The sequence below is a fragment of the Nicotiana sylvestris genome, chromosome 8, assembly GCF_000393655.2.
Source record: "Nicotiana sylvestris chromosome 8, ASM39365v2, whole genome shotgun sequence".
Classification (NCBI taxonomy): domain Eukaryota; kingdom Viridiplantae; phylum Streptophyta; class Magnoliopsida; order Solanales; family Solanaceae; genus Nicotiana; species Nicotiana sylvestris.
The window spans coordinates 88,538,902-88,544,779 of NC_091064.1; positions in this window are offsets into that span (position 1 = coordinate 88,538,902).

Here is a 5,878-nt window from a genome sequence, read left to right on the forward strand (position 1 = left end):
GACATTTTATCAGAAAGTTATGATCGATTGAAGATGGCTGGTAGAGCAGTTTCGACAGAATTTTCTGATGCATGGAGCCAATTTCAGAAGCTCATATATCGGAATATTTTGTTCGCCGGGTAATGAAAGATCTCTACCCTCCAAGGGGATTTAGCGAGTCGGCCCGCGGCGAGGCTGAATGATGCCCCGCGGGTCCTGGGGGCAATTGAGGCACTGATGTATTCGTGATTTCTTGAGTCTGTATTTTCTTTCCGTTAAAGTCTGCCAGTTTGTCTTGGAGTCTGTCTTTCTTTTATTAGAGTATGTGGGTTGTTTGTTTTTCGAGTCTGTATTCCGTCTTTCATCAGAGTCTGTTAGTTTTTGTTTAAGTCTATTTCCGAGTCTTATTATGAAAAATTTGAAAATTCCAGAAAATATTTTATTATTTTTATCTCCAAGAACTACGCTTGGTCTGATTCATGCGGGGTCATGATACGTAGGCATTCTCCATAGGATTCGACCGTAACCAAATGAGAAAGAGAGAAAGAAAATAAGAGGAAAAACAAGAGAGTAAAGAAAAGAAAAAGAGCGGAAAAACAAGAAAGAAAAGAGAGAAAATAAGAAATCAAAAGAGAATAAAAACAAAGAGAGAACAGAGGCAAGAGTGAAAGGAAGGAAAATAAAAAGAAAGAAAAAGGGGGAAGTTTGCAATTGAAAGTAAGAAAAGGCTGGGATGACGCATGCAACCGATCAAATACATAATAGAGACGGTTAACTGTTTAGGTGCATTCATGCCCAATGTGCGGTTACCAATCTGTTAAAGCCTAATCGCTAACAAGGTTGTTGTTTGATGTATTGAGTTCAGGCAGGTGGTTAGTTGATTGGCATTCTAGCAACTCACTCATACAACACCCGATCAAAAGAAAGGCTGAATATGGCCAACCAAGAACCGGAGACAAGTATTGTTGACCCGTCAAAAGAGGTGGAAGAACTAGATGTTAATGCAATGAAGGAGGAGATGTATAAGTTAAAGCAGCAGATGGCTGAAATGTACCAATTCTGGGCCAAGGGGCATCCACAACCGGTTTATCCCGCCAACCCTGCTTATATCCCACCATCGGCCCAACATTATGAGCCTCCCACTGTGAACTCATCTCCAGCCCTTCCCCTCTACCAACAATGCTATGGCGCCACTTCCCATACTTCTCAAGCTCCACCACCCAAACAAGTCTCATACCCCCCCACCAATTACACCCATTTTTGTGGCACCTCCACCTGCTACATTACACCGGTCTTCCAGTGAACCTCTGTTCCAAAATCACGATAACCAGTACTATCCCCATAAACCCACCTTAAAAGTTCCAGAACCATATTCTTACACCCCTCATCTTGATCTCCCGGCAGAGACCGAGAAGCCACCCAAAAATCCCGAGCATGAAGAGATGATCAGAAAGGTCAAAAGCTTAGAACAATCTTTCAGAGATATGAGGGGGTTGGGAGGTCAAATAAGTGTGGCCTATAAGGATTTATGTCTGTTCCCAAATGTTCAGTTGCCAGCAGGGTTCAAAATGCACAAGTTTGATCTGTACGATGGGCATGGTGACCCAGTAGCACACTTAAGAGGATTTTGTAGCAAGATGAGAGGAGCAGGTGGAAGAGATGAATTGCTGATGGCATATTTCAGCCAAAGTTTGAGTGGCTCAGCATTAGAATGATATACCAAACAAGATCACAACAGCTGGTACACATGGGATGATTTGGCCCAAGCCTTTGCCTTCCATTTTTAGTACAATCTCGAAATCATCCTAGACCGTCTGTCATTGACAAAGATTGAGAAGAAGCCCGGTGAGAGCTTCAGGGAATATGGATTCCGTTGGAGAGAGCAAACAGCGAGGGTCAACCCTCTGATGAAAGAAAGTGAGATGGTTGATTATTTCTTGCAGGCTTTGGAACCCACTTATTTTGGTCACTTGTTATCAGCAGTAGGTAATTCCTTTAACGAAGTTGTAAAAATGGAAGACATGGTTGAGGAGGGACTCAAGTCCAACAAGATCATGAGTTATTCAACAATCAAAGCGACCACCCAAGCCATTCAAAACGGTACTGGGGGTGTACTCGGGAAAAATAAGAAAGAGGATGTCGCTACAATTGAATCGGGAGCTTGGGTTGGTTCCAGGAACATTCCACGTTACTACAACCCGCCTCGACCCTACCCCCACACTCCATATAGTCCACCACAACACTACTACCCACCGCCCGATCCCCATTTTCTGTCCACCACGCACAAACATATACCCAACCTCCCGCTCACGCACAATGGCATGCGCCGACTCCACAAAGTCCATACCTAGCTCCACAAAATGCCCATCCACCCCCAAGAGCCTACAGAAATCCCCCTGGAACAGGTTTCTGGCCAAATCAAGCCTTTAAGAATGAGAGGTTGTAGAAGCAGAAGACTTTCACTCCATTGGGAGAATCATATGCTAGTCTATTTCACCGATTGAGACAGTTGGGTATGTTGAATCCGATCGAGGCTAAACTACCGAATCCCCCTCCCAGAAATCTTGACCGCTCGGTAAGTTGTGAGTATTGTTCAGGGACCCCGGGTAACGACACAAAGAAATGCTGGAAGTTGAAAACAACTATTCAAGAGCTCGTTGATACTAATCGGATTGAGGTCCAAGCCCCGGAGGCACCCAACATCAACCAGAACCCGTTGTCGGCCCATCATGAGACTAATATGATTGAGATAGTGCATAAATGAGGGGATCCTAAGAAGTCGTCGCAAACGTCATGATGATTCGGGATAGTGAAGCCAAACCATTTGAAAAGTCAACAATGAGAAGTCTGTGATCAAGTTGAACGGGGCAAATAATAAACCATCTGTGGAGGTCAAGAAGGGGTCCTCAAGTGACGTTGCAGGAAAACATCAAAGAGCAAAAGTGGTTGTACCAGGAGTGACGAACAAGCCTGTGGTAATTGTGAAGGGCGCCCCCACAGATCCTGTCGTTATCAAACCGGTAACTCAATTACCGATAGTCAACAGCAAGGCAGTCCCATGGAATTATGAACGAATGACAGTGACTTACAAGGGGAAATAGGTTAAAGAAGAAGTGTGTGAGACTCATGGTTTGACTCGATCGGGGAGATGCTTTGCCCTCGAAGAGTTGAGAAAAGCTAAGACCTCAAAAGATAATCCAGTGTTCTGTGAAGAAAGGGGTGACCGATGAAGAAGCAGAAGAATTTCTGAGAAAGATGAAAGTACAAGACTATTCCATTGTAGAGCAGTTAAGGAAGACACCGGCTCAGATCTCGCTTTTGTCATTATTGATCCATTCAGACGAACACCGTCGGGCTTTGATGAAAATCTTGAATGAAGCCCACGTTCCTGACAAAATCTCAGTAAACCACTTGGAAAAGATAGCTAACAAGATATTTGAGGTAAACAAAGTCGTTTTTTTTTATGATGAGTTGCCCGTGGAGGGTACCGAGCACAATAGAGCCCTCTATCTGATGGTGAAATGTGAAGATTCCGTGGTTACTTGGGTACTTGTTGACAATGGTTCCAGTGCAAATATTTGCCCTTTTTCCACTTTGAACAAGTTGAAGGTGGATGATGAAAGAATTCACAAGAATAGTATCTGCGTTCGAGGATTCGATAGTGGAGGGAAATATTCAGTCGGGGACATAGTGCTCGAGCTTACAATAGGGCCAGTTGAATTTACTATGGAATTCCAGGTACTCGATATGGCTGTTTCTTACAATCTGCTGTTAGGACGACCCTGGATTCATGATGCCAAAGCGGTCCCGTCCACTCTGCATCAAATGGTTAAGTTTGAATGGGATAGACAGGAAATTGTTGTGCATAGCGAAGACAATTTGTGTGTTCCCAGTGATGCCATTGTTCCATTCATAGAGTTTGAAGACGACAAGGGGGCGTAGGTTTATCAGGTTGTTGACACGGTATCAGTAGAGAAAATCCCTAAAGGGAAGTGCGTGCCGACTCCAAGGGTAGCTGCTGCATCAGTCATGGTAGCCGTTGAAATGTTGAAAAATGGTTTTGTACCGGGCAAAGATTTGGGCGCATCTCTGCAAGGTATCGTACAACCGGTTTCTCTTCCTAAAAACTTGGATACATTTGGTCTGGGGTTCAAGCCCACAGTCGCAGACGTGAGAAGAGCTAGAAAAATGAAACAGAGAGCATGGGCCCTTCCAAAGTCAGTCCCACGTCTTTCCCGATTATTTGTCGGACCTGGTACCAGAAAGCGCCCAGTGACGGCGGTTCCCATTTTAGTGGTTGATGTGGATGACGATTTGATGGAGAGTTTCGAGAGGATATTTGCCGATGTGAACGTGTTGAAAGTTGGAGAGGGTTCTAGCAAGGCGGATGTGCAATTTGTTGGGCCCGGTGCAAAGATTAACAATTGGGAAGCTACTCCTCTCCCCACCAGGAGGGAGTTTTGGTAGTTTGCTTTGATTTTCTTTCAATTTATCTGGATTATTCCGGGGTTGTAATTCAGATTCTATGTTCCGTCCGTTTGGATGTATAAACCCCGTTGTCTTTAATTTTAATGAAATGCAATTTCTCTTTTCCTTTCTTCCTGATAGTTTTATTTTTGTTTTCCTTTCTTCCTTGTACAGTTCTTTTTATGTTGGCCTCAATGATATGACATGCATGCGGAATCTCCGGCCCAGTCTTAAAAGCCAATCTAATCCTGAAATAGTAATTCAAGAAATAGAGTGTGATGTTGAATCGGAATATGATGAGGATGAAGCCTTTGAAGAGATTAGTAATGAATTAAGCCATTTTGAAGAAAAACCCAAGCCTAACCTGAGTGATACAGAAGCAATCAATTTAGGGGACCAAGATAATGTCCGAGAAACTAAAATAAGTGTCCATATTGAACCACGACTCAGAGAGGAGATAATTAAAACACTGCTCGAGTATAAAGATGTTTTTGCATGGTCCTATGACGACATGTCAGGTCTAAGCACTGGTTTGGTGGTTCACAAATTGCCCTCTGATCCGGCATTCCCCCTGTCAAGCAGAAGCTGAGGAAATTTAAAACTGATATGAGTGTAAAAATCAAGGAAGATGTCACCAAACAGTTTGAGGCCAAGGTCATTCGGGTCACTCGGTATCCCACTTGGTTAGCCAATGTAGTGCCTGTGCCAAAGAAGGACGGCAAGACCAGGGTGTGTGTTGATTATCGAGATCTCAACAAGGTGAGTCCCAAGGATAACTTCCCATTGCCGAACATCCATATATTGATCGATAATTGTGCCAAACATGCGATTGGTTCTTTTGTGGATTGTTCTGATGGCTACCACCAAATCTTAATGGATGAAGAAGACGCAGAAAAGACAGCATTCATCACGCCATAGGGAACGTACTGCTATCAGGTCATGCCATTTGGTTTGAAAAATGCTGGGGCGACCTATATGAGGGCAATGACGACCATATTCCACGACATGATACACAGGGAGATCGAGGTTTATGTGGATGATGTGATTGTAAAGTCTAGAAAGCAGTCTGACCATGTCAGAGATCTGATAAAGTTCTTCCAAAGGCTTCGCAGGTATAATCTCAATCTCAATCCTGCAAAATGCGCATTCAGTATTCCATCTGGAAAGTTGTTGGGATTCATAGTCAGCCGATGAGGTATTGAATTAGACCCGTCAAAAATCAAAGCCATCGAGGAATTGCCACCTTCGAATAACAAGACTGAGGTGATGAGTCTATTGGGAAGATTGAATTACATCAGCCGGTTTATTGCTCAGCTCACGACAACGTGTGAGCCTATCTTCAAATTGTTAAAGAAAGATGCTGCAGTCAAGTGGATAGATGAATGTTAGGAAGCCTTTGATAAGATAAAGGGGTACTTGTCAAACCCACCTG